Genomic DNA, 5,862 nt, shown 5'->3' with positions numbered 1-5,862 from the left:
CTCTGTTGCTAGTAACTATGTATTTGTTTTATTCCCCTTTTCTTGCCTTTTGGTAGCAAAGGATGCCAACTTTTTGTTAATAAACAGGTATTTTGCCAGCAAGTTAGTGCAAGCATCTCAGATTATGTTCCCTCTGGGCAAAATTGCCAGTATCTTTATTAGAAATTGTATATACACTCCATCATTATGTAAATTCCTTTAGCACATATTCTCAGATAAGAGCTTCTTAGAATTGATAGATCTCCCCAGGGTGGTCAGTGCAGGTATTATGAGGCTTGGACTTTCTTCTGAGGCCTCCCTGCTTTGTTGGACTGAACCAGGGCTTGCGGTGCCCATGGGTGCTCACGAGGACTTGTTGGTTCTTGAGATTAAGAAGGAAAAGATTTTTTCATGGTTTTTGGACCAATGACCAGAAACATTTTTCAGTCCCTTTCTAGGTGTTGGCTCTCTTATATACTCTACATGGATAAGTTTTTCTTTTTCTTTCTATATTTAACCCTATAAAGGAGGGATAATGAAAAATTAAGTCCAGGAATTTATCAAGAGTAAGGTGATCATAAATTAAGGAAGAGTCCAAAGCTCAGAGGTGTGAGATGCTATCACCAAATATACAGTGTATTACAATTTACATTTCTTAACCCTGCAGTTAAGCAGAAGCCAGTTAACGGCTTATTCTGTTTATGAATTTCTTATCCTTGAGTGTTCACAGAAAAATGCCATTGTTTCAAGTCCAAAGCAGCAGCTGTACCCAAATATTGTTATGGTTTTCTTTTTCCAAGATGGAGTCTTGCTCTGCTGCCCAGGCTGGAATGCAGTGGCATGATTTTGGCTCACTGCAACCTCCACCTCCTGTGTCTAAGGGATTCTCCTGCCTCTACCTCCCAAGTAGCTGGGACTACAGGCGTGCACCACCATGCATGCCTGGCTAATTTTTGCATTTTTGATAGAGATGGGGTTTTACCATGTTGACCGAGTTGGTCTCAAACTCCTGACCTCAGATACCTGCCTTGGCCTCCCAAAGTGCTGGAATTACAGGCGTGAACCACCGCACCCAGCCCAAATAGTCTTGATAAAGCGACAGGGATCCAACTAAATTTTGCAGCTCCTGTTATTGGTTCTTTGTTAAATATAAACTTTCTGATGGGAAGTAATTTATTTCCAGAGCTCTTTGAAGCAGTGTAAAACAGTTGTATCCATTAGGGTACATTTGCTGGCCAGGTACATTTACTGGCCAAAGACAGCTGCTCTGGAAACAGAAGACTTGGTGGAGAGATGGAGATTAATTGGTATGTTGATCGAAAATCTTTCCTTTGATAATTCATTTGAAAGGCTATATATACAGATGGTAAACACTGAGTAACATTCAAGGCTATGTAGTAAAAAGGAATTTTTCCACCTGTAATCCTAGCACTTTCGGTGGCCAAGGTGGGTGGCTCACCTGAGGTTAGAAGTTCAAGACCAGCCTGGCCAACATGGTAAAACCGCATCTCTACTAAAAATACAAAAATTAGCTGGGCAGGGTGGCAGGTGCCTGTAATCCCAGCTACTTGGGAGGCTGAGGCAGGAGAATCGCTTGTACCTAGGAGGCGGAGGTTGCAGTGAGCTGAGATTGGGCCATTGCATTCCAGCATGGGTGACGAGTGAAACTCCGTCTCAAGAAAAAAAAAAAAGTAATACTTCCCCGTAGAAAGTAACTGTTATCAGTTCCTTTTTATTCTTTCAAATATATTTTTTCATCTGATGTCATTTTTTAATCAATGTATTGAAAGCAAGAGCCTTTCAGTTTAAGAAGTGGCCTTAGCTACTCTGCCTATCAGAAGGTTGAAGAAATGGGGTCAGGTTGTTCAGGTGACCCCACAGATATCAACATGAAAGCTTGACATCATCACACCTGACTAGGACCAGCTATGCAACTCCTGGGGTGCACCCCATCTTTACTAAAAATACAAAATTAGCCAGGTGTGGTGGTGCATGCTTGTAATCCCAGGTACTTGGGAGGCTGAGGCAGAAGAATTGCTTGAACCTGGGAGGTAGGTGGAGGTTGCAGTGAGCCGAGGTTGTGCCACTGCACTCCAGCCTGGGCAACAGAGCGAGACTCCGTCTCAAAAAAAAAAAAAAAAAAAGATAACAGAAGATAGGGCAAGGAAGGAATCAGATACATATTTATCTCTGGTGAGTAGAAGGATGACTTTGCGTTCTGTCCCATGTCCTCTGCACCTGTGAAGATAAGCTATCAATTTACATTGCCTCGGAGAACTTCAACAGAACTGCTTTAGGGTCAAGATCTTGGAGCCTACCAGGAATTTTCTTGTGGGCAAAATGTGAGGGAGGTGTGAAGCTTTTCTTTCTTTCTTCTTTAAAGACGGGGTTTCACCATATTGGTCAGGCTAGTCTTGAACTCCTGACCTCAGGTGATCCACCCACCTCAGCCTCCCAAAGTGCTAGGATTACAGGCGTGAGCCACCACGCCCGGTGAAGCTTTTCATCTTTGTAGCCACCTTAGAAACCAAAATGAGAGGCAGGTTTGCATGACCCAGTTTCCAGCTTGACTTTTCCCTTTGGCTTAATGAGTTTGGGGTCCCAAGATTTCTTTCCTTTCACAGTACCTTGGTGTGATGAATGCTGCTGTCTGCATTTGGGTGTTCAAGGTTGGGGAGGTGGAACATTCCAGTGAGCAACATGAGCGGCACATGGCTCAGAAAGGAAGGATGAAGCCTCCGCAGGAGAGAACAGTGCCATCCTGGGGGATGAGGTAATTTTAAACCCTTACTTTCAGCCCCTCCCTTGTATACTGCTCAAGTTTTCTGTAAAAATAAGATTCAGATGCTTTGTTTACTTATTTTCTTGGCAATCTGTTGTCAGGACAACAAGATCTGTTTGCCTAGAATAGTACTTTCTGGTGTTCCTGGAGGAGAAAATCCAAAAAACAACAAATTCTTATTTTCATATTTCTAAGAAGAAAATGGTTTCCTTAAGTGAGATGATTCTTATAAGAATCGCAACCGTGAGACTAGGTGCCGTGGCTCAAGCCTGTAATCTCAGCACTTTGGGAGGCCGAGGCGGCGGATCAACTGAGGTCAGGAGTTCAAGACCAGCTTGGCCAACATGGGGAAACCCCATTTCTCCTAAAAATACAAAAAATTAGCTGGGCATGGTGGTGCCTGCCTGTAATCTCAACTACTTGGGAGGCTGAGGCAGGAGAATCGCTTGAACTCGGGAGGTGGAAGTTGCAGTGAGGCGAGATAGCACCATTCCACTCCAGCCTGGACAAGAGCGAAACTCCATCTCAAGAAAAAAAAAAAAAAAAAAATGCAACTGTGATGTTTCTACCTTGTTCTAATTCACTTTAATAATAAAGGCATGCACATTGATGGGGGTTTTAGCTCTGTGCCAAGTTAGCGTCACTGAGGACTTTCGTACCAAGCACAGGGCTAGTATCTTTACATGCATGCATCATTACATTTAAACCTCATGGGAAACCTGTGAGCTAGATGCTATTATTATCCCCATTTGACAGCTGATGAAACCAAATCGGGAGAGATCAAGTCATTTGCACAGCTGGTAACTAGTGAAACTGGGATTTGAACCAAATCTGTCTGACTTCAGGGTCTTTGCTTTCACCCACAATGCAGAGCATATACAAATGTTTCAGATAGGGTACCTGCCTAGATGCCAGAAACAACATATAGGTCGATTTGGCAAGTCAAAATACAAGAGTGAAAAAGGAAGGAATAAAGAAGGAAGGAACGTGGCTGTGCATCACATATATGGTACAGCCCTTGCTTTAAGACATCAGAGAGAGGAGAGGGCAGGGAGGGCCTGGCTCACAGCATTTCAGGAAACTGTATCAGGAAGAAGCAGCTCTTGAGCTAGGGTTTGGATTTGTAGGGACACTTCCTAACCTTTCTTACTTAATTTTTTTTTTTTTTTTTTGAGACGGAGTTTCACTCTTGTTACTGGAGTGCAATGGCGTGATCTCGGCTCACCGCAACCTCCGCCTCCTGGGTTCAGGCAATTCTCCTGCCTCAACCTCCTGAGTAGCTGGGATTACAGGCATGCGTCACCATGCCCAGCTAATGTTTTGTATTTTTAGTAGAGACGGGGTTTCACCATGTTGACCAGGATGATCTCGATCTCTTGACCTCGTGATCCACCCGCCTCGGCCTCCCAAAGTGCTGGGATTACAGGCTTGAGCCACCGCGCCCGGCTCTTACTTAATTTTACACAGCTGTGTATAAAATTAAATGTTAAAAAAAATTTTTTTTTTTAAGTTTTTAAAAAACTTTCAAGTTTACACAGCTGTATGTGTATGTACGTTTCTGCCTTTGTGAGCTACAGTGTCCTACTAAAACACAGGCAGTTTAGTAACATGATGTAAACATACAGAACTGTTTGACGAGTAGCAGGAAAAGACATCCAGTAACAGGAAAGGACACGCAAACCCACGTTGGTCACCTTAGTAAAGCAGCGTTGCCAAACTATTTATTGCTCATGGGCCAAATCTGTCATGCCACCTGTTTTTTATGGCCTGCTAAGAATAGTTTTTACATTTTTCTTTTTGTCAAGATGGGTCTTCCTATGTTGTACAGGCTGGTCTTGAACTTATAGGCTCAAGTGATCATCCCATCTTGGCCTCCCAAAGTGCTAAGATTGTAATCACACATGCAGGGGTGAGCCACCACCCCTGGCCTTTCACATTTTTCAACGGTTAAAAACCCAAACCGTAATATTTTGTGACTTATGAATATTTTATGAAATTCAGCTTTCAGTGTCTGTAAATAAAGTTTTATTGAAACACTGCCACATGCATTCATTTACTATTTACTGTGGCTGCTAGGATGGCAGGGTTGAGTAGCCACATTGGAGGGCCTATCGCTTGCAAAGCCTGAAATATTTACTATCTGGCCTTTTAACAAAGTCTGTTGACCCCTGCCTTACCGTCATAAACGCCCCAGATAATCTCCACCAGCTCTGATACATATTTGGGGAGGTGGGGAGGGGAAAATACAGTAATATAGAAAAGTACAGGACTCTGCATCCCTCATTCAGAACTGACTGCTGCTAACAATTTGCCATTTGCCTCACAGCAATTTATTAGTACTAAAAGGGATAAAACTTGACAACATGCCTTATGCTCCCTCTCCTGTTCTGTGCCTACTTTCTTCTTGTGGTAGACTGTCATGAACTTAATGTATATTCTTCCCTTTGACTTTAAAAAAACTTGTATGTAAGCATGTGTCCATGAACAGTATCTACTGTGTGGGACTGTAAGATACACATAAATTGTGCATCGTGCTGTATTCTGCAACTTCCTCTTTTACTCAACATTATGTTTTTGGGATTTCCTTATGTTAGCACAGATCTAATGCACCACTTTTATTTTTTGTTATTATTGTTATTTTTTGAGATGGAGTTTGCCCCTGTTGCCCAGGCTGGAGTGCAGTGGTGCGATCTTGCCTGACTGCAATCTCTGCCTCCTGGGTTCAAGTGATTCTCCTGCCTTAGCCTTGAACTCCCAATCTCAGGTGATCCACTTGCCTTAGCCTCCTAAAGTGCTGGGATTACAGGCGTGAGCCACTGCACCTGGTTTTTATTATATTATTATTTTTTAATTAAAACATTTTTTAAAAAAATATTTTGAGACGGAGTTTCACTCTTGTTGCCCAGGTTGGAGTGCAATGATGAGATTTCAGCTCACCGCAACCTCTGCATCCTGGGTTTAAGCAATTCTCCTGCCACAGCCTCCTGAGTAGCTGGGATTACAGGCTGGTGCCACCATGGCCCGCTAATTTTTTGTATTTTCAGTAGAGATGGGGTTTCTCCATGTTGGTCAGGCTGGTTTTGAACTCCCGACCTCAGGTG

This window comes from Sapajus apella, unplaced genomic scaffold (genome assembly GCF_009761245.1).
Source record: "Sapajus apella isolate SASKATOON/1434 unplaced genomic scaffold, GSC_monkey_1.0 scaffold2, whole genome shotgun sequence".
Lineage (NCBI taxonomy): Eukaryota > Metazoa > Chordata > Mammalia > Primates > Cebidae > Sapajus > Sapajus apella.
The sequence above is the reverse complement of the archived record's forward strand: the minus strand, read 5'-3'. Positions refer to the sequence as shown.